At 52.3% G+C, this 24,390-nt stretch overlaps 1 long non-coding RNA gene across 1 annotated transcript; it reads right to left on the bottom strand.

The window, feature by feature from the left end:
* Positions 1–532: 532 nt before the first annotated feature.
* Positions 533–5,367, bottom strand: LOC141919090 (uncharacterized). The gene is made up of 2 exons (XR_012621872.1): positions 4,830–5,367; positions 533–2,722 (listed from the first exon to the last, which is right to left on the bottom strand). It is a non-coding gene; the product is annotated as an uncharacterized LOC141919090 (long non-coding RNA).
* Between the last annotated feature and the right edge of the window lie 19,023 nt (positions 5,368–24,390).

The raw sequence follows: 24,390 nt of genomic DNA, 5'->3' as shown, positions 1-24,390 counted from the left end.
AGTGGCCTGTTGCTCACTGTGACATGGCCACCACTGACCTGCTGCACACTGTGACATGACCTCACAGTGACATGGCCACCACTGACCTGCTGCCCAATGTGACATAGCCCCCACAGTGACATGGCAACCAGTGGCCTGTTGCTCACTGTGACATGGCCATCACTGACCTGCTGCACAATGTGACATGGCCCCACAGTGACGTGGCCACTACTGACCTGCTGCCCACTGTGACATGGCCCCCATAGTGACATGGCCACCACTGATCCGCTGACCACTGTGATATAGACACACAGTGACATGGCCACCACTTACCTGCTACCCACTGTGACATGGCCCCCATAGTGACATGGCCACCACTGATCTGCTGCCCACTGTGACATGGCCCCCATTGTGACATGACCAGCACTGACCTGCTGCCCACTGTGACTTGGTCCCCACAGTGACATGGGCACCACTGATCTGCTGCCCACTGTGACATAGCCCCCACAGTGACATGGCAACCTGTTGAAAGAACGCAGAGGGAGCCCAGCCATCATTTAATGCACAAAGGCTCAACTTTATTAGTACTCACACTTCTTTTATATCTACAATAATCAGTTCATACATATTGCAAAAAGCGAGCTCCTTATAGGTTGCTAAGCTTAGATACCTTGGTTGCTAAGGTTAAATACCAATCCCACCCCTTATGATTTCTGCAAGGCCTTCTACATAGTCTTGCTTCTGTTCTTTGTTCTTCTTTGATACTTTTCGGTATTTTCCCATCACGTCGCCGTTGTCAGCAGTTCCTCGGTGCTGTGCCCTTTCTCACGTAGCCAGTTGTTAGCAAACTGCTCCACATCTCCCCCGTTTTCTATTTGCACTTGTGCTAAAAATATTGCAGAGGCAGTCTTCTGCAGGGCCCTTTGCAGAAGACTGACAATACATGGCAACATCAAAAGTACAACCACAATTACCAAGATCACTACCCCTATAGACTTGATCAGAGATATTAACCATCCTGAAAGTCCCCATTCTTTTAACCAGCTTTCAATCCCTAATCCGTCTACTTGTTTCATGCTGTGCAGGCCTTCTTGCAATTTCCTAATCTTTGCATGGACTGAAGAATAATTGTCTGTCAGGTTCATGCAACACATTCCTTCAAATTCCTCACATCCATGGCCTTGTGCTAAAAGCAAAAAATCAATAGCTGCTCTATTTTGTAATACTGCATGGTTAACACTTTCTACATCTGCTGTAAGCCGATCTAAAATTTCAGAAGTGCGATTAAGCTCATCTTTTGTCCAACATCCTATCTGTTTTGCTAAGTTCATGGCTTTATTAGCCGCTCCTCCTGGCAAAATAGTTGCAACTAACACCTGTGTAAATTCTGCCCAGAATCGTGGTTCTCCTATCCCACTACAATCTAGTTCATGTATGGACCGCTGCGTCCTGGTTCTGTTAGTAAGTTTCATCAAGGCAGACATATCCGGGTGAAATAAACTTAGTCGTCCCAGGTAACAGGGACCTCCCTGTGGGTGTATCGGTATACCATTCCAGGCTCTGTCACCACATATTAAAAAGATTCCTGTTGGTAGCTCTCTTGCTGTTGTTATGTTGCTACCATTACAGCTTGAATATAGTTGCTCATACACACTACCAGGGTCTAATGCTGAATCTAATGAAGCCCACACCTTCCTGTGTGTATTAAGGTGTTCCTGCCTTTTTGACAGAAAGCTGACCCATTTTCCAGTTCTTTTAGTTGTTATGCTAGCATTTGCACTTCCAAAAAGTTCTAATTCCTCAGGTGGGGATTCTAATGTTGTATTTAGTGATAATATAAGCTCACACTGATGTTTCCCATCATCCTCTGTATAAGCCGCACTGCATAGTGTCTGATTCACAACATAACTACAAAACTCTCCAGGTTTCCACACTGGAAGTCCAACCAAACAAGTACGGAATGGATGGCTGATACTTCCTAAAGCCAAACAGAGTGATGACTGTCCTGTCAAGTTGGCCAACGTTACCCACACATTTTCCCTTGGCTGATTAAACCTCATCAATGCATCTATTGCTCCACTTAGTGTGATGATGTAAAGACAAATTATACCTCTTTGTTTCATTGTTTTACCTTTTTCCCTATTGTTAGATATCGTCTCTGCATCTGTCCCCACCTACGGGGAGTAACCTGCATCCATGTAGGGATAGCACTATGTATGAAACACTCAGTCTGTAAGTGCACAGATTTTGATTCTTGCACTAGCCGCTGTTCGTGATGCTGTAACCACCAAACAGCCGCTGACAAGTATAATGACTCCTGATTTTCCCACAGATATAGACACTCTTGAGCTGGCTGTCCTGTTAACCTTGCAAGTGCCCTCAGTGGATTCTCATGAATCCATGCATTACGACAATTAATGCACCTTGACCCAAAATATAGCTGTGATTGATGTATCCAATATCTTTTCTCACACCCCCCACAGAATAGTTTTACCCAGGCCTTATGGTCTTGACTCTGGCAGCCTAAGCAAGCGTGACTAACACTTGTCACACTAACATTTAACCATTCAATAATTCTCCAAACGTCTGACAGCGTTGCCCAGTAAAGTGGATGTCCGAGTAGACTCTCAATCCCCGCTAGAACCGGCTGAATCTTCAGTCGCTGTCGATGAGCTTGTCTCTCTTCCGGCGTCATTGGGAGGTGCGGCAGGTTTCGCCCATCTCGCTGGAACCCATGCGGTGCCTGTTGGTGTAGAAACACAAAGATATCCCCTTGAAATGACAGGTGAACAGTCTTTCTGGGTCTCGTACTCAGATTCAGTGTTAGCAGGGTCAGGCTTCCTGTGGATCCGAAGCCTTTGTTTCCGCGACTCTCCTCAGTCACTGGTCGTATTGTTTGAGTCACTTGTGGCAGGGGCACCAGCTGTGCAATCCGTTGTCCCTGTGCAATCTTTACTGGTGGATTCAGTGTATATGCCATAATATAGATTTCACCTTCATAATCTGCATCGATAACTCCCGGTAAAACAAATAGTCCACATTGTGATGCCGATGATCTTCCTAATAATAAAGCTCCCATGGCTCTCCCATTAATGATGATAGGTCCTCGTACGTTCGTAGATATTGTTTGAGGATTATTTGTTAACAGGGTAACATCTACTGCTGCTGCCAGGTCCAACCCAAGACTTCCCCGGGTGGCGGGTTGAAGGACTGCGCTGCGGCTGCAACTTTCGTCGTCGCGCGGCGGCCGGCGAACGCGCTCCGTGTGGAGTTTCCCGACCGTCTGCGGCAAGCCCCCTCATTATGGGAGTTGGATCGGCAAGTTTGACACCATACATTTCTGGCTGTACAACTCTTTCGTACATGCCCTGGAGCTCCGCATCGGTAACACCGCAGCTGCCCCTTTTGAGGTGTTTGCACTCTAACTGCTGCCGAAGTCTGGAGAGGTGCAAGGGCTGCCATAACCTGACTTTGAGTAGCCTGAGCCTGTTCTTTCATTCCTTCCCCTAATTTCTTTATTGCCTCTACAAGAAAAGCCTGAGGTCCAGTGGGTATCGATGACGCTTTTTCAAGTGCCTCCTCTACAGTCCAATTTGCCCCTAATGTATTCAGTAAACTCTTTGTAGCAGGATTGCCATTTTGTAAAATACATTGTTTTAAGAGAGCACCCTGCATGTGGATAGGTACTCTTGCTCTTTCAATTGCATTTACCAACTTATCTACAAAACTGCCCAAAGTCTCTTCTCTCCCTTGCTTAATCCCCATATACATTGGAACTCCGCCTGGCTCTTTCACTTGCTCTATGGCTTCTCTCACTAACCTCATTGCCTCTCTCACCTTATCCGGACCGAGCAATGCTTGAGCTTCTACTCTAGCATAAGGTCCTAACCCCATTAATTCATCCATTGTGATCCCTTGTAATGGATCTCCTGCTTGCCGCTGTACCGCTACCGATTCTAATACTCTCGCTTGCCAATGCGCATTAAACAACAACAACTGACTAGGAGAGAAAATTAACTTTGCTATACCCCGACAATCTGCAGGCAAAAGAAGTTGAGTGCTCCAGAGATAATCTAACATTTGACGAACCGGTTCACCAGTAACACCATAAGAACTCACTGTAGAGCGCAATTGTGACAAAAGCTTCCAATCTAATGCCGTAACAGTAGCATTTATTCCACCAGCTGGGTTCGGCTGAAACTGAACTGGAAAAGCCATTGCTGTCGCCATCTGAGTCATCGCCTCATCCCCTTTTTCTAACCCCTCTCGTGCCAATGCATTCCAAGCCCGACACCTTTCTTTAGCGATCTCTATCCCCAGCCCATCTTCTGAGCCAGGAGTAGAATTCTCGCTTTCCGGCGTCACAGTGTGGCTGGATGCGTCAGGGCTACTCAGGGCGGGGGCGGGGGGAGCGGTAGGGAGAACTCGTTCTGAGCTTTCCTGTCCCGTCTCTTCGGAACGTAAAGGTGGTAAAACAAGCTCACGAAACGTAGGCGGTAATGGCCACCTAGTTTCCTCCTCCCCATATCTGGTGTTTTTCTCTTTTGCCGCAATTGCGCTCTGTGCAGCTCTTTTTTCAGCCTGATACCTTAGCAATTCATTATGAACCACCCTCCATAACTTTCCCAACTTTTTTGCTGTCTTATCATCGTTCAATGTTAATTCCCATAATTTATCTCCAAATTTTCGCCATTCCGATAACTCATGAACTGCATGTGGATTAATAAAACAACCTTGCTCTACCCCATAAGCTAAAAGCCCCTGAAGATCCTTTTTTACATCTATTCCCTCAACCCGGCGTTGTGTCAGCCAGGATGCAAATAAATCGTATGCTGCTTGCCTGTCCATACCTGAATTTTTCCGTTGCAGCCTTTCCAGGTCTCGGCAGCACGTATCAGCAGGATTCACCTCTTATGACACCCAGGGCATGGGCCTTTTCTCTTATTTCAGTCGCCTTTCGCCGTCCTCGCTGCTTAAGGACCTGAACCACCTTCACTGGTCTTTATCCTTCGTGGCGCCTTATACGTCCTTTGGCACGTATCACGTCGCGGTCACCATTTGTTGAAAGAACGCAGAGGGAGCCCAGCCATCATTTAATGCACAAAGGCTCAACTTTATTAGTACTCACACTTCTTTTATATCTACAATAATCAGTTCATACATATTGCAAAAAGCGAGCTCCTTATAGGTTGCTAAGGTTAGATACCTTGGTTGCTAAGGTTAAATACCAATCCCACCCCTTATGATTTCTACAAGGCCTTCTACATAGTCTTGCTTCTGTTCTTTGTTCTTCTTTGATACTTTTCGGTATTTTCCCATCACGTCGCCGTTGTCAGCAGTTCCTCGGTGCTGTGCCCTTTCTTACGTAGCCAGTTGTTAGCAAACTGCTCCACAGCAACCAGTGGCCTGTTGCTCACTGTGACATGGCCACCACTGACCTGCTGCCCACTGTGACATGGCCCCCATAGTGACATGGCCACCACTGACCTGCTGCCCACTGTGACATGGCCCCCACAGTGACATGGCCACCACTGACCTGCTGCCCACTGTGACATAGCCCCCACAGTGACATGGCAACCAGTGGCCTGTTGCTCACTGTGACATGGCCACCACTGACATGCTGCACACTGTGACATGACCTCACAGTGACATGGCCAGCACTGACCTGCTGCCCACTGTGACATGGCCCCCATAGTGACATGGCCACCACTGACCTGCTGCCCACTGTGACATGGCCCCCATAGTGACATGGCCAGAACTGACCTGCTGCCCACTTCGACATAGCCCCCACAGTGACATGGCAACCAGTGGCCTGTTACTCACTGTGACATGGCGATCACTGACCTGCTGCACACTGTGACATGGCCCCACAGTGACATGGCCACCACTGACCTGCTGCCCACTGTGACATGGCCCCCACAGTGACATGGCCACCACTGACCTGCTGCCCACTGTGACATAGCCCCCACAGTGACATGGCAACCAGTGGCCTGTTGCTCACTGTGACATGGCCACCACTGACATGCTGCACACTGTGACATGACCTCACAGTGACATGGCCAGCACTGACCTGCTGCCCACTGTGACATGGCCCCCATAGTGACATGGCCACCACTGACCTGCTGCCCACTGTGACATGGCCCCCATAGTGACATGGCCAGAACTGACCTGCTGCCCACTTCGACATAGCCCCCACAGTGACATGGCAACCAGTGGCCTGTTACTCACTGTGACATGGCGATCACTGACCTGCTGCACACTGTGACATGGCCCCACAGTGACGTGGCCACTACTGACCTGCTGCCCACTGTGACATGGCCCCCATAGTGACATGGCCACCACTGACCTGCTGCCCACTGTGACATGGCCCCCATAGTGACATGGCCACCACTGACCTGCTGCCCACTGTGACATAGCCCCCACAGTGACATGGCAACCAGTGGCCTGTTGCTCACTGTGACATGGCGATCACTGACCTGCTGCACACTGTGACATGGCCCCACAGTGACATGGCCACTACTGACCTGCTGCCCACTGTGACATGGCCCCCATAGTGACATGGCCACCACTGACCTGCTGCCCACTGTGAGATGGCCTCCATAGTGACATGGCCACCACTGACCTGCTGCCCACTGTGACATGGCCCCAAGAGTCACATGGCCACTACTGACCCGCTGACCACTGTGACATAGCCCCACAGTGACTTGGGCACCACTGACCTGCTGCCCACTGTGACATGGCCCCCATAGTGACATGGCCACCACTGACCTGCTGCCCAATGTGACATAGCCCCCATAGTGACATGGCCACCACTGACCTGCTGCACACTGTGACATGGCCCCACAGTGACGTGGCCACTACTGACCCGCTGACCACTGTGACATGGCCCCCATAGTGACATGGCCACCACTGACCCGCTGACCACTGTGACATAGCCCCCACAGTGACATGGCAACCAGTGGCCTGTTGCTCACTGTGACATGGCCACCACTGACCTGCTGCACACTGTGACATGACCTCACAGTGACATGGCCACCACTGACCTGCTGCCCAATGTGACATAGCCCCCATAGTGACATGGCCACCACTGACCTGCTGCCCACTTTGACATGGCCCCCATAGTGACATGGCCAGAACTGACCTGCTGCCCACTGTGACATAGCCCCCACAGTGACATGGCAACCAGTGGCCTGTTGCTCACTGTGACATGGCCACCACTGACCTGCTGCACACTGTGACATGACCTCACAGTGACATGGCCACTACTGACCTGCTGCCCACTGTGACATGGCCCCCATAGTGACATGGCCACCACTGACCTGCTGCCCACTGTGACATGGCCCCCATAGTGTCATGGCAACCAGTGGCCTGTTGCTCACTGTGACATCGCCACCACTGACCTGCTGCACACTGTGACATGAACTCACAGTGACATGGCCACCACTGACCTGCTGCCCACTGTGACATAGCCCCCATAGTGACATGGCCACCACTGACCTGCTGCCCACCGTGACATGGCACCCATAGTGACATGGCCAGCACTGACCTGCTGCCCACTGTGACATAGCCCCCACAGTGACATGGCAACCAGTGGCCTGTTACTCACTGTGACATGGCCACCACTGACCTGCTGCACACTGTGACATGACCTCACAGTGACATGGCCACCACTGACCTGCTGCCCACTGTGACATGGCCCCCATAGTGACATGGCCAAAACTGATCTGCTGCCCACTGTGACATAGCCCCCACAGTGACATGGCAACCATTGGCCTGTTGCTCACTGTGACATGGCCATCACTGACCTGCTGCACACTGTGACATGGCCCCACAGTGACGTGGCCAATACACACCTGCTGCTCACTGTGACATGGCCCCCATAGTGACATGGCCACCACTGACATGCTGCCCACTGTGACATGGCCCCAACAGTGACATGGCCACCACTGACCCGCTGACCAGTGTGACATAGCCCCACAGTGACTTGGGCACCACTGACCTGCTGCCCACTGTGACATGGCCCCCATAGTGACATGGCCAGCACTGACCTGCTGCCCACTGTGACATAGCCCTCACAGTGACATGGCAACCAGTGGCCTGTTGCTCACTGTGACATGGCCATCACTGACCTGCTACACACTGTGACATGGCCCCACAGTGACGTGGCCACTACTGACCTGCTGCCCACTGTGACATGGCCCCCATAGTGACATGGCTACCACTGACCTGCTGCCCACAGTGACATAGCCCCCACAGTGACATGGCAACCTGTGGCCTCTTGCTCACTGTGACATGGCCACCACTGACCTGCTGCCCACTGTGACATAGCCCCCACAGTGACATGGCAACCAGTGGCTTGTTGCTCACTGTGACATGGCCATCACTGACCTGCTGCCCACTGTGACATGGCCCCCACAGTGACATGGCCACCACTGACCTGCTGCCCACTGTGACATAGCCCCCACAGTGACATGGCAACCAGTGGCCTGTTGCTCACTGTGACGTGGCCAGCACTGACCTGCTGCACACTGTGACATGACCTCACAGTGACAAGGCTACCAATGACCTGCTGCCCAATGTGACATAGCCCCCATAGTGACATGGCCACCACTGACCTGCTGCCCACTGTGACATGGCCCCCATAGTGACGTGGCCACTACTGACCTGCTGCCCACTGTGACATGGCCCCCATAGTGACATGGCCACCACTGACATGCTGCCCACTGTGACATGGCCCCCATAGTGACACGGCCAGCACTGACCTGCTGCCCACTGTGACATAGCCCCCACAGTGACATGGCAACCTGTGGCCTCTTGCTCACTGTGACATGGCCACCACTGACCTGCTGCCCACTGTGACATAGCCCCCACAGTGACATGGCAACCAGTGGCCTGTTGCTCACTGTGACATGGCCATCACTGACCTGCTGCCCACTGTGACATGGCCCCACAGTGACGTGGCCACTACTGACCTGCTGCCCACTGTGACATGGCCGCCATAGTGACATGGCCACGACTGACCTGCTGCCCACTGTGACATGGCCCCCATAGTGACATGGCCACCACTGACCTGCTGCCCACTGTGACATAACCCCCACAGTGACTTGATCACCACTGACCTGCTGCCCACTGTGACATGGCCCCCACAGTGACATGGCAACCAGTGGCCTGTTGCTCACTGTGACATGGCCACCACTGACCTGCTGCACACTGTGACATGACCTCACAGTGACATGGCCACCACTGACCTGCTGCCCAATGTGACATAGCCCCCATAGTGACATGGCCACCACTGACCTGCTGCCCACTGTGACATAGCCCCCACAGTGACATGGCAACCAGTGGCCTGTTGCTAACTGTGACATGGCCACCACTGACCTGCTGCACACTGTGACATAGCCCCCATAGTGACATGGCCACCACTGACCTGCTGCCCAATGTGACATAGCCCCCATAGTGACATGGCCACCACTGACCTGCTGCCCACTTAGACATGGCCACCATAGTGACACGTCCAGCACTGACCTGCTGCCCAATGTGACATAGCCCCACAGTGACATGGCAACCAGTGGTCTGTTACTCACTGTGACATGGCCATCACTGACCTGCTGCACACTGTGACATGGCCCCACAGTGACGTGGCCACTACTGACCTGCTGCCCACTGTGACATGGCCGCCATAGTGACATGGCCACCACTGACCTGCTGCCCACTGTGACATGGCCCCCATAGTGACATGGCCACCACTGACCTGCTGCCCACTGTGACATAGCCCCCACAGTGACATGGCAACCAGTGGCATGTTACTCACTGTGACATGGCCACCACTGACCTGCTGCACACTGTGACATGACCTCACAGTGACATGGCCACCACTGACCTGCTGCCCAATGTGACATAGCCCCCACAGTGACATGGCCATCACTGACCTGCTGCCCACTGTGACATAGCCCCCACAGTGACATGGCAACCAGTGGCCTGTTGCTCACTGTGACATGGCCACCACTGACCTACTGCACACTGTGACATGACCTCACAGTGACATGGCCACCACTGACCTGCTGCCCAATGTGACATAGCCCCCATAGTGACATGGCCACCACTGACCTGCTGCCCACTTTGACATGGCCCCCATAGTGACATGGCCACTACTGACCTGCTGCCCACTGTGACATAGCCCCCGTAGTGACATGGCCACCACTGACCTGCTTCCCAATGTGACATAGCCCCCATAGTGACATGGCCACCACTGACCTGCTGCCCACTGTGACATGGCCACCACAGTGACACGGCCAGCACTGACCTGCTGCCCAATGTGACATAGCCCCAACAGTGACATGACAACCAGTGGCCTGTTACTCACTGTGACATGGCCATCACTGACCTGCTGCACACTGTGACATGGCCCCACAGTGACGTGGCCACTACTGACCTGCTCCCCACTGTGACATGGCCGCCATAGTGACATGGCCACCACTGACCTGCTGCCCACTGTGACATGGCCCCCATAGTGACATGGCCACCACTGACCTGCTGCCCACTGTGACATAGCCCCCACAGTGACATGGCAACCAGTGGCCTGTTACTCACTGTGACATGGCCACCACTGACCTGCTGCACACTGTGACATAACCTCACAGTGACATGGCCACCACTGACCTGCTGCCCAATGTGACATGGCCCCCATATTGACATGGCCAAAACTGACCTGCTGCCCACTGTGACATAGCCCCCACAGTGACATGGCAACCAGTGGCCTGTTGCTCACTGTGACATGGCCATCACTGACCTGCTGCACACTGTGACATGACCTCACAGTGACGTGGCCAATACAGACCTGCTGCTCACTGTGACATGGCCCCCATAGTGACATGGCCACCACTGACCTGCTTCCCACTGTGACATGACCCCAACAGTGACATGGCCACCACTGACCCACTGACCAGTGTGACATAGCCCCACAGTGACTTCGGCACCACTGACCTGCTGCCCACTGTGACATGGCCCCCACAGTGACATGGCCACCACTGACCTGCTGCCCACTGTGACATAGCCCCCACAGTGACATGGCAACCAGTGGCCTGTTGCTCACTGTGACATGGCCACCACTGACCTGCTGCACACTGTGACATGACCTCACAGTGACATGGTCACCACTGACCTGCTGCCCAATGTGACATAGCCCCCATAGTGACATGGCAACCACTGACCTGCTGCCCACTGTGACATGGCCCCCATAGTGACATGGCCACCACTGACCTGCTGCACACTGTGACATGACCCCAACAGTAACATGGCCACTACTTTCCCGCTGACCACTGTGACATAGCCCCACAGTGACTTGGGCACCACTGACCTGCTGCCCACTGTGACATGGCCCCCATAGTGACACGGCCAGCACTGACCTGCTGCCCACTGTGACATAGCCCCCACAGTGACATGGCAACCAGTGGCCTGTTGCTCCCTGTGACATGACCACCACTGACCTGCTGCACACTGTGACATGACCTCACAGTGACATGGCCACCACTGACCTGCTGCCCAATGTGACATAGCCCCCATAGTGACATGGCCACCACTGACCTGCTGCCCACTGTGACATAGCCCCCACAGTGACATGGCAACCAGTGGCCTGTTACTCACTGTGACATGGCCATCACTGACCTGCTGCACACTGTGACATGGCCCCACAGTGACGTGGCCACTACTGACCTGCTGCCCACTGTGACATGGCCGCCATAGTGACATGGCCACCACTGACCTGCTGCCCACTGTGACATGGCCCCCATAGTGACATGGCCACCACTGACATGCTGCCCACTGTGACATGGCCCCCACAGTGACATGGCCACCACTGACCTGCTGCCCACTGTGACATAGCCCCCACAGTGACATGGCAACCAGTGGCCTGTTGCTCACTGTGACATGGCCAGCACTGACCTGCTGCACACTGTGACATGACCTCACAGTGACATGGCTACCAATGACCTGCTGCCCAATGTGACATAGCCCCCATAGTGACATGGCCACCACTGACCTGCTGCCCAATGTGACATGGCCCCCATAGTGACGTGGCCACTACTGACCTGCTGCCCACTGTGACATGGCCCCCATAGTGACATGGCCACCACTGACATGCTGCCCACTGTGACATGGCCCCCATAGTGACACGGCCAGCACTGACCTGCTGCCCACTGTGACATAGCCCCCACTGTGACATGGCAACCTCTGGCCTCTTGCTCACTGTGACATGGCCACCACTGACCTGCTGCCCACTATGACATAGCCCCCACAGTGACATGGCAACCAGTGGCCTGTTGCTCACTGTGACATGGCCATCACTGACCTGCTGCCCACTGTGACATGGCCCCACAGTGACGTGGCCACTACTGACCTGCTGCCCACTGTGACATGGCCGCCATAGTGACATGGCCACCACTGACCTGCTGCCCACTGTGACATGGCCCCCATAGTGACATGGCCACCACTGACCTGCTGCCCACTGTGACATAACCCCCACAGTGACTTGATCACCACTGACCTGCTGCCCACTGTGACATGGCCCCCACAGTGACATGGCAACCAGTGGCCTGTTGCTCACTGTGACATGGCCATCACTGACCTGCTGCCCACTGTGACCTGGCCCCCATAGTGACACGGCCAACACTGACATGCTGCCCACTGTGACATGGCCCCCACAGTGACATGGCCACCACTAACCTGCTGCCCACTGTGACATAGCCCCCACAGTGACATGGCAACCAGTGGCCTGTTGCTCACTGTGACATGGCCACCACTGACCTGCTGCACACTGTGACATGACCTCACAGTGACATGGCCACCACTGACCTGCTGCCCAATGTGACATAGCCCCCATAGTGACATGGCCACCACTGACCTGCTGCGCACTTTGACATGGCCCCCATTGTGACATGGCCAGAACCGACCTGCTGCCCACTGTGACATAGCCCCCACAGTGACATGGCAACCAGTGGCCTGTTGCTCACTGTGACATGGCTACCACTGACCTGCTGCACACTGTGACATGGCCCCACAGTGACGTGGCCACTACTGACCTGCTGCCCACTGTGACATAGCCCCCATAGTGACATGGCCACCACTGACCTGCTGCCCAATGTGACATAGCCCCCATAGTGACATGGCCACCACTGACCTGCTGCCCACTGTGACATGACCTCACAGTGACATGGCCACCATTGACCTGCTGCCCAATGTGACATAGCCCCCATAGTGACATGGCCATCACTGACCTGCTGCCCACTGTGACATGGCCCCCATAGTGACATGGCCACCACTGACCTGCTTCCCACTGTGACATGGCCCCAACAGTGTCATGGCCACCACTGACCCACTGACCAGTGTGACATAGCCCCACAGTGACTTGGGCACCACTGACCTGCTGCCCACTGTGACATGGCCCCCACAGTGACATGGCCACCACTGACCTGCTGCCCACTGTGACATAGCCCCCACAGTGACATGGCAACCAGTGGCCTGTTGCACACTGTGACATGGCCATCACTGATCTGCTGCACACTGTGACATGGCCCCACAGTGACGTGGCCACTACTGACCTGCTGCCCACTGTGACATGGCCGCCATAGTGACATGGCCACCACTGACCTGCTGCCCACTGTGACATAGCCTCCACAGTGACATGGCAACCAGTGGCCTGTTACTCACTGTGACATGGCCACCACTGACCTGCTGCACACTGTGACATGACCTCACAGTGACATGGCCACCACTGACCTGCTGCCCAATGTGACATAGCCCCCATAGTGACATGGCCATCACTGACCTGCTGCCCACTGTGACATGGCCCCCATAGTGACATGGCCAAAACTGACCTGCTGCCCACTGTGACATAGCCCCCACAGTGACATGGCAACCAGTGGCCTGTTGCTCACTGTGACATGGCCATCACTGACCTGCTGCACACTGTGACATGGCCCCACAGTGACGTGGCCAATACAGACCTGCTGCTCACTGTGACATGGCCCCCATAGTGACATGGCCACCACTGACCTGCTTCCCACTGTGACATGCCCCCCACAGTGACATGGCAACCAGTGGCCTGTTGCACACTGTGACATGGCCATCACTGACCTGCTGCACACTGTGACATGGCCCCACAGAGACGTGGCCACTACTGACCTGCTGCCCACTGTGACATGGCCCCCATAGTGACATGGCCACCACTGACCTGCTGCCCACTGTGACATAGCCCCCACAGTGACATGGCAACCAGTGGCCTGTTGCACACTGTGACATGGCCATCACTGACCTGCTGCACACTGTGACATGGCCCCCACAGTGACATGGCCACCACTGACCTGCTGCCCACTGTGACATAGCCCCCACAGTGACATGGCAACCAGTGGCCTGTTGCACACTGTGACATGGCCATCACTGACCTGCTGCACACTGTGACATGGCCCCACTATGACGTGGCCACTACTGACCTGCTGCCCACTGTGACATAGCCCCCATAGTGACATGGTCACCACTGACCTGCTGCCCACTGTGACATGGCCCCCATAGTGACATGTCCACCACTGACCTGCTGCCCACTGTGACATAGCCCCCACAGTGACATGGCAACCAGTGGCCTGTTACTCACTGTGACATGGCGATCACTGACCTGCTGCACACTGTGACATGGCCCCACAGAGACGTGGCCACTACTGACCTGCTGCCCACTGTGACATGGCCCCCATAGTGACATGGCCACCACTGACCTGCTGCCCACTGTGACATGGCCCCCATAGTGACATGGCCACCATTGACCTGCTGCCCATTGTGACATAGCCCCCACAGTGACATGGCAACCAGTGGCCTGTTGCTCACTGTGACATGGCCACCACTGACCTGCTGCCCACTGTGACATGGCCCCCATAGTGACATGGCCACCACTGACCTGCCGCCCACTGTGACATAGCCCCCATAGTGACATGGCCACCACTGACCTGCTGCACACTGTGACATGACCTCACAGTTACATGGCCACCAGTGGCCTGTTGCTCACTGTGACATGGCGATCACTGACGTGCTGCACACTGTGACATGGCCCCACAGTAACGTGGCCACTACTGACCTGCTGCCCACTGTGACATGGCCCCCATAGTGACATGGCCACCACTGACCTGCTCCCCACTGTGACATAGCCCCACAGTGACATGGGCACCACTGACCTGCTGCCCACTGTGACATGGCCCCCATTGTGACATAGCCACCACTGACCTGCTGCCCACTGTGACATAGCCCCCATAGTGACATGGCAACCAGTGGCATGTTGCTCACTGTGACATGGCCATCACTGACCTGCTGCCCACTGTGACATGGCCCCACAGTGACGTGGCCACTACTGACCTGCTGCCCACTGTGACATGGCCCCCATAGTGACATGGCCACCACTGACCTACTGCCCACTGTGACATGGCCCCCATAGTGACATGGCCAGTACTGACCTGCTGCCCACTGTGACATAGCCCCCACAGTGACATGGCAACCAGTGGCCTGTTGCTCACTGTGACATGGCCATCACTGACCTGCTGCACACTGTGACATGGCCCCACAGTGACGTGGCCAATACAGACCTGCTGCTCACTGTGACATGGCCCCCATAGTGACATGGCCACCACTGACCTGCTCCCCACTGTGACATAGCCCCACAGTGACTTGGGCACCACTGACCTGCTGCCCACTGTGACATGGCCCCCATAGTGACATGGCCAGCACTGACCTGCTGCCCACTGTGACATAGCCCCCACAGTGACATGGCAACCAGTGGCCTGTTGCTCACTGTGACATGGCCATCACTGACCTGCTGCACACTGTGACATGGCCCCACAGTGACGTGGCCACTACTGACCTGCTGCCCACTGTGACATGGCCCCCATAGTGACATGGCCACCACTGACCTGCTGCCCACTGTGACATAGCCCCCACAGTGACATGGCAACCAGTGGCCTGTTGCTCACAGTGACATGGCCACCACTGACCTGCTGCCCAATGTGACATAGCCCCCATAGTGACATGGCCACCATTGACCTGCTGCCCACTGTGCTTAGAGCCCACTGCCCACTGCTTAGAGCTGAGAGGTCACTTCCCAATTCTCCCTGTCCTTATCGGATAGAGAATCGGTATCCCTCCGACCCTTTCCCAGCGTATAGCTGAGGGGCCAATTCCCAGTTCTCCCTGTCCGAGTTGGTCGGATAGAGAACCAGTATCTCATAAGACTTTCCGACACCGAAGGGGATCCTGCCGACTACGCCAATTTTAATGTCACGTCCCGCTCAGACGAGGGGGACAAGTGACTCAGATTCGCAAATCCCCAATGGAGCGGACAACAAGTCTCCAAGTCTAAACATTTATTAACTACTCACAATGTACTAACTGAACACACGATAGTTGGCTAAGTATATAGCAAGTTGTGGCAAGCAATATAATATGCCTTGCATTGCTTAATAGGAAAGGGAAAAGAGGGAGATAGAGGGAATGGGGAAACACAGATCACCGGTCTGGGTTTCTGCGCTGATCCCGCCGCCAAGGGTTCCGGGAGGCACAGGAGACATCCGTCTTTTTCGCTGGCATCCGTCTTCTTCGCTTCACTGCACTCTCTCTCCTCGGGGCGCACCACCCCCCCCACCCCCCCTTCTTGATTTATACCCACTTTCCTTGGGTCCATCCCCTAGGTCGACCCCCATACCTACGTATCCCATGTACGGGGAGGGGTGAGGTGTTTCATGGGATGATGTAATTAGCATGATCATGTTAGCCCTCGTTAGCATATTGAGGGGTGTTAACTTTAATATGCATTTCGTGGATAATGAAGCAAAGGTCATTCACCGGACAGATGGCCCTTGAAGTTTTGGCCAGGTGCACCAGAGCAGAGCCGTCCTGTCTTCACAGGGCTCCCTCCTCCAGTCCCATCTTGTGTTATTCGGCAGCCTTATCAGCTTCGACCTCCACAGAATGCAACCTGTGACTCATAGTTTTGTCTTGCGAGTGTTTGAGGCATTTCTTTGATCAGCCTCAACTTTTGCTTTCTCAGGCTGTTTTTCTTAGTTTCTCACAGGCCTGGTTTCTCGTCTCTCACATCCCACCCCGTGACTCAAACACTCCAAGTTCTTCTTTGACCATTGTGATCCCAAAAAGGTATAGGGGAAAAGGAAGACAGAAGGTGAGAGAGCATATAGCTAATTGCTGCAAGGCATACTATTAAAAGCAAAAATTTGCATAATATCACAATACTAATATTTACAAGCCATCCTCCCCACCCCGTGAGTCCTGAGGATCCCAGTGATGTGACCCATGACCCAGGGTTCCATCCATCAAACTAGTCCATCAGTCAATAAAAAGGTTCTCACTTCCTGTTGTTGATCATCTTCATCATGGCACGGTCTCCTCTATAGAGGTGGTGGCATTGTGGATGATGATATAGTATTCTCCCTCAGTTAGATTCAGCACACTGCACAGTCCATGTTCCTTCAGCAATGCTAGCCAGATTCTGCAACGTCATCTTAGATGCTTGTTGGGTCTGCACCTTTAATTCCTTAAAGGCATATCTTGTTAGTACATATAATTGCTAAGTTAAATTTTCTAAAACTATTTGAGGTTACACAATGACATTATCAGGTCTATAAGGATTTAAATGGGAATACAATTTAATATTCAGGTACAATTCGTTAATGCTTAATTTGTGGGATCAGACCCCTTCAACTAGTCTTTGATGACTGCATCTTGCTGTTGATGGATGTGGTGTTGTAAGGACCACATACAGTTATATGAGCTAGCACTGTGATCTGTTTGGTATTTGCAAGCACCAGTTTGCAGTCACAGGTGGCTCACAGGCTTCCTTTATTTTGGAGGTGATTCCCAATAAGGTAACTTAAGGCACAACTCCAGGTTAACCTTCTAATAAGTGAACTCATTAAATGTACCTGTAAAATTTCCTGGATTGTTGATTGTAATTGATTGGCAATGATTTATTCCACACTCAGCAGGTATGATTCCACAAATTATATAATAATGTAAGCAGATTACAAATAATAACTAGCCAATAATGCCTACAACCATTGAAAGTGCTAAAAGTAACATAGGTCTCCTGTTGTCCAGGATCAATGCCCTGTAAAACACATATATACATGACAAAACAATGATGGTTAGAAAGAAGGGACAATCCACCTGGTATTGATGCGGTATTCTTTCCTATGGGCATCAGTAGCCACCCATGAACAAATATTGATGGGAGTTTTTAGGGTTAGGGGTACTTGCCCCACAGTGGGCAAGTCTACTAGAACAGGTTGTCCAGGATAATGGAGCGGGTTTGCAGGGTCTTTAGTCTCTTTTTTCCTGGTGAGTATGGACAGAGGCTTAGGACAGAATGCGGTAAGTCGTGGGCGCCCATTAATTCCCCACCGGCTGTTTATCTTCATTACTGCTTCTGGCACCCGTTGTGGTCATCCTGGTTCGAGGGGTTTTAGGGCCTGCTTTAGAAGTCCATTGGTGCGTTCCACAATTCTATTTGCTTGGGGATAGTATGGAGTATGGAAAATCCACTGAATTCCTTCATCTTGAGCCCACTCCTGAACCACCCCGGCAGTAAAGTGACTACCGTTGTCTGATTGGATCGATTTGGGCTTAGGCAAGTAGCTAAACCAACGTTTTAACCCCTTCACCGTATTTTCTGCAGTTGCTCAAGATACAGCTTCTGCTTGAGTTAGGCCTGATACTATTTCCACCCCCACCAATACATAACGTTTTCCCTCAGAGAGCCAGAAAGGGCCAATATAATCCACCTGCCAGGTGTTCCATAGTCCCTTGTTGTCCCTTAGGTGTAGGGGTTGGTCCTTAAGAGGGTTGTGCTCTCCCAGCCGAGTACGACACAGACTACATGCTGAAATAATGGTATTGCACAATTCCCTGGTTACGGACCATCCCCTGCTTATCGCTTCTTTAAACAAATATTTGCTTCCTGAATGACCCCGCTTTACATGCAGCCATTCCAGTAAGTGTTCCCATTTCTCCTCCTCACCTTCTGTAGCAGTTCTCATCAAACGAGTCGTTGAATCCACCTGGTTGTTTAGCAGGTGGGCAGGGTGATTTCCTGACTGGTGTGCAGCAACTCATCCTACTAAAAAGGACTTCCGTTTTGCAATGTTTAAGATTTCCTCCCACTTTTCACGCTGCCACACTGGTACCCGATTTACTTCCCAGTGGTTTTGTTCCCAAAATGTAAGCCATTCGGTACATCCCTTGAATACGGCATAGGAGTCTGTGTAAATAAATACTGGTTCTGTAGTCTCAGCTTCTTTAACAATCACGCTCCATACCGCTGTTAACTCTCCCACCTGAGCACTTCCCTCACCCTCTGTTATGATTCGGTCCCCCGAGTCAACATGCAGTGCTACTGCTCGGTATTTCCATACCTTTCCCTCTCTTCTAGAAGATGCATCGGTGAACCATACATTCTTTAGATGGGTTTCAAATGGGGGAGCAGGTTTTATGTATGAGGGAGGAGGTTCAGGGTGGTCAGAAGGTGGATCTTGTATTTTGAGCACTTTAGGTGCCCCCTCCTCTATCTGATATGTGTGGCAGTAATGATCTAATTGTGCATACCACTTCCTCACTGTGTCTCGCTGCGCAACCCCCACAGGAGGGGGGGTTCCGGCCAGTACTGGTTTCAGGACCTTAAAGGGTCCTCGTAGAATGATTAGTTGCTGCCTTATGATTTTTTCAGCTTCCTGCAAAGCTAGGGTAACCACAAAAAGACCCTTCTCCCAGATCGAGTAACGCTTTTCTGCATCTTTGAAACTGCGCGAATGAAACCCTATAGGGCGAGTGGTACCCTCCGGCCCACGTTGCCACATATGTATGGATAGTCCATGAATTGCAAAACCCCACTCAATTTGGAATGGATCTGTTGGATGTATCGGCCCTAAAGCCTGATATACTCCAGCCTCAAAGATTAACAGCTTTAAGGCTTCTTCATGGACAGGAGTCCAGTCCCAAGTAGCCCTTTTGCGTGTCAAATCATATAAAGGACGAGCTATGATGGAAAAATCGGGAATATGTTTCCTCCAAAATACCAGCAAGCCTAAGGCATGTTGCAGCTCCTTCTTATTTTCAGGGCTCTTTACTTCTTCCAGGGTAGTTAAAGTTTCTGGGGGAATACACACTGTTCCTCCCCGCCACCAAATACCCAGAAACTTTACCTCAGAGGATGGGAGTTGTACCTTTTCAGCTGGAATTTGGAGCCCTAAATTTTCTAGGTGGGTGATTATCTCTGTCTGGGTCTGTCCCACTGCAGCAGCATCAGAGCCACCAATCAGAACATCGTCAATATATTGATATATCCTGACCCCTTCCCTTGGAGGGATTTGAGCAAGCTCCTGTGCTAGTGCATAATGAGCGATGGTCGGCGAATGGCAGTATCCCTGGGGGAGACGTGTAAAAGTAAATTGCACGCCTTCCCATGTAAAGGCAAAGCGATCTCTGTCTGCCTCCTGTATGGGGACCATAAAGAACATATCTTTCACATCAATAGTTGCTAAGATCTGGTGGGCTTGTTCCTGTATGGTTGCAATCAGTTCAGCTATGTTAGGCACTGCAGCTGTTAGAGGACCTGTATTGGCATTTAATCGCCGATAGTCAATTGTCAGACACCACTTTCCGTTAGGTTTACGGACTGGCCACACTGGGGAATTATAGGGTGAGTGAGTTGGAACGATTATCCCTTGCTCCCGCAGCTCTGCTATTACCGGAGTGATCCCCTCCCTTGCACCTAACGGTAAGGCGTAAGGTTTCACATTAACAGTTTTAGAAGGAGGAAGCGCAGGCGCTTGCTGTAGAAGTCTTATAGAGGCAGTTGGGGACCCAAATTTCCATTCCCTTCCTTTTGAATCCACCCAGGCTTGTCCCTTCAATAGGTCAAGTCCCAGGATATTTGTGGGGAAATTTCCCAGGATCATCATAGCCTCTGTTGCAGTTTCATTCCCAGGTAACCAGCATTTCACCCGAGCAGTCGGCTGTGGCTTAGAGTCCCCGAAAACATCTGTAACCCAGATCTGCTTTTTGTCAGCAATTATGCCATTCCGCTTGGCAACCTCAGTTTGGAGTGCTGAAATCTGAGCACCCGTATCTACTAGAAACGTAACTGGAGTTTTAAAGGGACCGAGCGGAAAGGTAATCAACAAGTCTCCTTTAGTATTCTCTGTGAGCCTCCTTAAGTGGACCCACCCGCCATCCCCCGGCTCACTTACTGGGGATGGCGCATCCAGTTTCCCGACCCTAAATCAATCAAGTCTTCTTCAGGGGCAGTTGGTGTTTGAGAAGCAATTACCACCATCTCGTTAGTTTCCAGCTCTGTCCCTCCCTTTTCTCGAAAGGTCCGCTCGGTTGGGGGGGGCAGCTTTCTTTTGTCTTTCCAGGCTCGAATGAGCTTTTCTAAAACTGTAGTACGCATACCATCCATTAACTCTCGGGGAATCCCCTGTCTAATTCCCTCAGTCCACAAGAGGTTTCTCTTTGCTCTTAAAACTTGCGGAGGGGAAGGAGGCGGATTTTCCTGCTGTTCCACTCTGCGTACCGAGGGCTTAGGTTTACCCGTTCCCCTGGTAAGGCCCATTCTCCGGCCATAATTTATTAAGTCCTGAGCTATCTCTCCCCAGGTCATGGCTTCTCCCCCCGCCCGTCTCCCCCCTCGCGGGGCTAATGCATTCCGCAAACGATCTTGTAATTGTACTGCATGTGATTTCAAAGAGTCCGGCAAACCCCGAATCAGGGGAGTCATTTGATCAGGGTTAGCAATTAATAGCATTGGGGAAGGCTGCTGCGGAACCAAACGCCTGTCATGCATTAATTGGAGACAAGCAGCCTTCTGCAGACTTTCAGTCAAATGATTTACGGTTGGGGTCTCAATACATACTGGATCCCCCCTTTCCAAGGGGTCCAGACCCCCAGCCCAATAAGCAGCTCGTTGAGTTAATGACCACGGCTCTCTCTGGTCATCAGTAGCTAAGAAAACCCCTGGCCCCCAGTATCCCTGGGCCTCATCTTCTGATAACAAAATTCGGTCGCCACCAGTCAAAGATACCCTCCACACGGATTCAGTCTCAGTTTCCTGAGCTAGTCTGGTATATTTCTCCTGAATTTTTGCAAGCTCAGTCGCTGGATATGGTGTAGTTCGAATGGTGACCTGCGGAGCTCTTCCACCCTGACCCTCGGTGGTCTCCGTTTTAATTAATGGTCTTAAATTTGCCCCCTCATTTTCGGGGTAAAAAATTTCTCGGCTTATCTCTAAATCCTTTGTTGGATACAAGGGTCTGGCTGCTGCTTTTGCCAGACTCGTAACTCCCTGTTCACTATCTGGAACAGAGCCGAAATCTGTCCGGTTGCAGGTTTCTTGTTCATTCCTCTCTTTTTCGGACCGTGAGATTTTTTCTCGGTCCAAGGCATCTAACAGAGCCATGTGAAATCGCTGAGAGGTGTTACGCTCATCAGCTAATTGGCTTTTCAGAACTTCAGTTTGCTCTTGCCAGAGTTTAGCTTTTTGTTCAGTAACTTTACGTTCCTCAACCAATTGATCCTGGAGAGCTTTTACCAGATCTTGTAAGGATTTGATCATTTCCCCTTCTAATTGTTTCTTAACATGTTTATCTTTTTGGGCTGCAGTCAGTGCTGCCCCTAATACAGCGCACACTACAGCTTTTCCTTTACCTGGTCGCGACCCTTGCACCCCCGCAAGTGCACTGATATAGCTTGCCACTGCTTCTGGATTATGCCAATTATCGTGGGCCCAAACCTCTACTAAATGAGGAGGACAAGCCTTATACTCCTTCAGTTTCTCAAAAATAGGGGAGCAGTCAAGCACCGACATTTCCTGGCCAGTCATGGCTTGCCACTGCTCGAACCTCTCCTGGCTTAGAGCTGAGAGGTCACTTCCCAATTCTCCCTGTCCTTATCGGATAGAGAATCGGTATCCCTCCGACCCTTTCCCAGCGTATAGCTGAGGGGCCAATTCCCAGTTCTCCCTGTCCGAGTTGGTCGGATAGAGAACCAGTATCTCATAAGACTTTCCGACACCGAAGGGGATCCTGCCGACTACGCCAATTTTAATGTCACGTCCCGCTCAGACGAGGGGGACAAGTGACTCAGATTCGCAAATCCCCAATGGAGCGGACAACAAGTCTCCAAGTCTAAACATTTATTAACTACTCACAATGTACTAACTGAACACACGATAGTTGGCTAAGTATATAGCAAGTTGTGGCAAGCAATATAATATGCCTTGCATTGCTTAATAGGAAAGGGAAAAGAGGGAGATAGAGGGAATGGGGAAACACAGATCACCGGTCTGGGTTTCTGCGCTGATCCCGCCGCCAAGGGTTCCGGGAGGCACAGGAGACATCCGTCTTTTTCGCTGGCATCCGTCTTCTTCGCTTCACTGCACTCTCTCTCCTCGGGGCGCACCACCCCCCCCACCCCCCCTTCTTGATTTATACCCACTTTCCTTGGGTCCATCCCCTAGGTCGACCCCCATACCTACGTATCCCATGTACGGGGAGGGGTGAGGTGTTTCATGGGATGATGTAATTAGCATGATCATGTTAGCCCTCGTTAGCATATTGAGGGGTGTTAACTTTAATATGCATTTCGTGGATAATGAAGCAAAGGTCATTCACCGGACAGATGGCCCTTGAAGTTTTGGCCAGGTGCACCAGAGCAGAGCCGTCCTGTCTTCACAGGGCTCCCTCCTCCAGTCCCATCTTGTGTTATTCGGGCAGCCTTATCAGCTTCGACCTCCACAGAATGCAAGCTGTGACTCAGAGTTTTGTCTTGCGAGTGTTTGAGGCATTTCTTTGATCAGCCTCAACTTTTGCTTTCTCAGGCTGTTTTTCTTAGTTTCTCACAGGCCTGGTTTCTCGTCTCTCACACATGGCCCCCATAGTGACATGGCCACCACTGACCTGCTGCCCACTGTGACATAGCCCCCACAGTGACATGGCAACCAGTGGCCTGTTACTCACTGTGACATGGCCCCACAGTGACGTGGCCACTACTGACCTGCTGCCCACTGTGACATGGCCCCCATAGTGACATGGCCAGCACTGACCTGCTGCCCACTGTGACATGGCCCCCATAGTGACATGGCCACCACTGACCTGCTGCCCACTGTGACATGGCCCCCATAGTGACATGGCCAAAACTGACCTGCTGCCCACTGTGACATAGCCCCCACAGTGACATGGCAACCAGTGGCCTGTTGCTCACTGTGACATGGCCACCACTGACCTGCTGCCCACTGTGAAATGACCTCACAGTGACATGGCCACCACTGATCCGCTGACCACTGTAACATGGCCCCCATAGTGACATGGCCACCAC

Source organism: Strix aluco, unplaced genomic scaffold (genome assembly GCF_031877795.1).
Source record: "Strix aluco isolate bStrAlu1 unplaced genomic scaffold, bStrAlu1.hap1 HAP1_SCAFFOLD_82, whole genome shotgun sequence".
NCBI lineage: Eukaryota > Metazoa > Chordata > Aves > Strigiformes > Strigidae > Strix > Strix aluco.
This window is presented reverse-complemented; position numbering and strand designations above follow the sequence as displayed.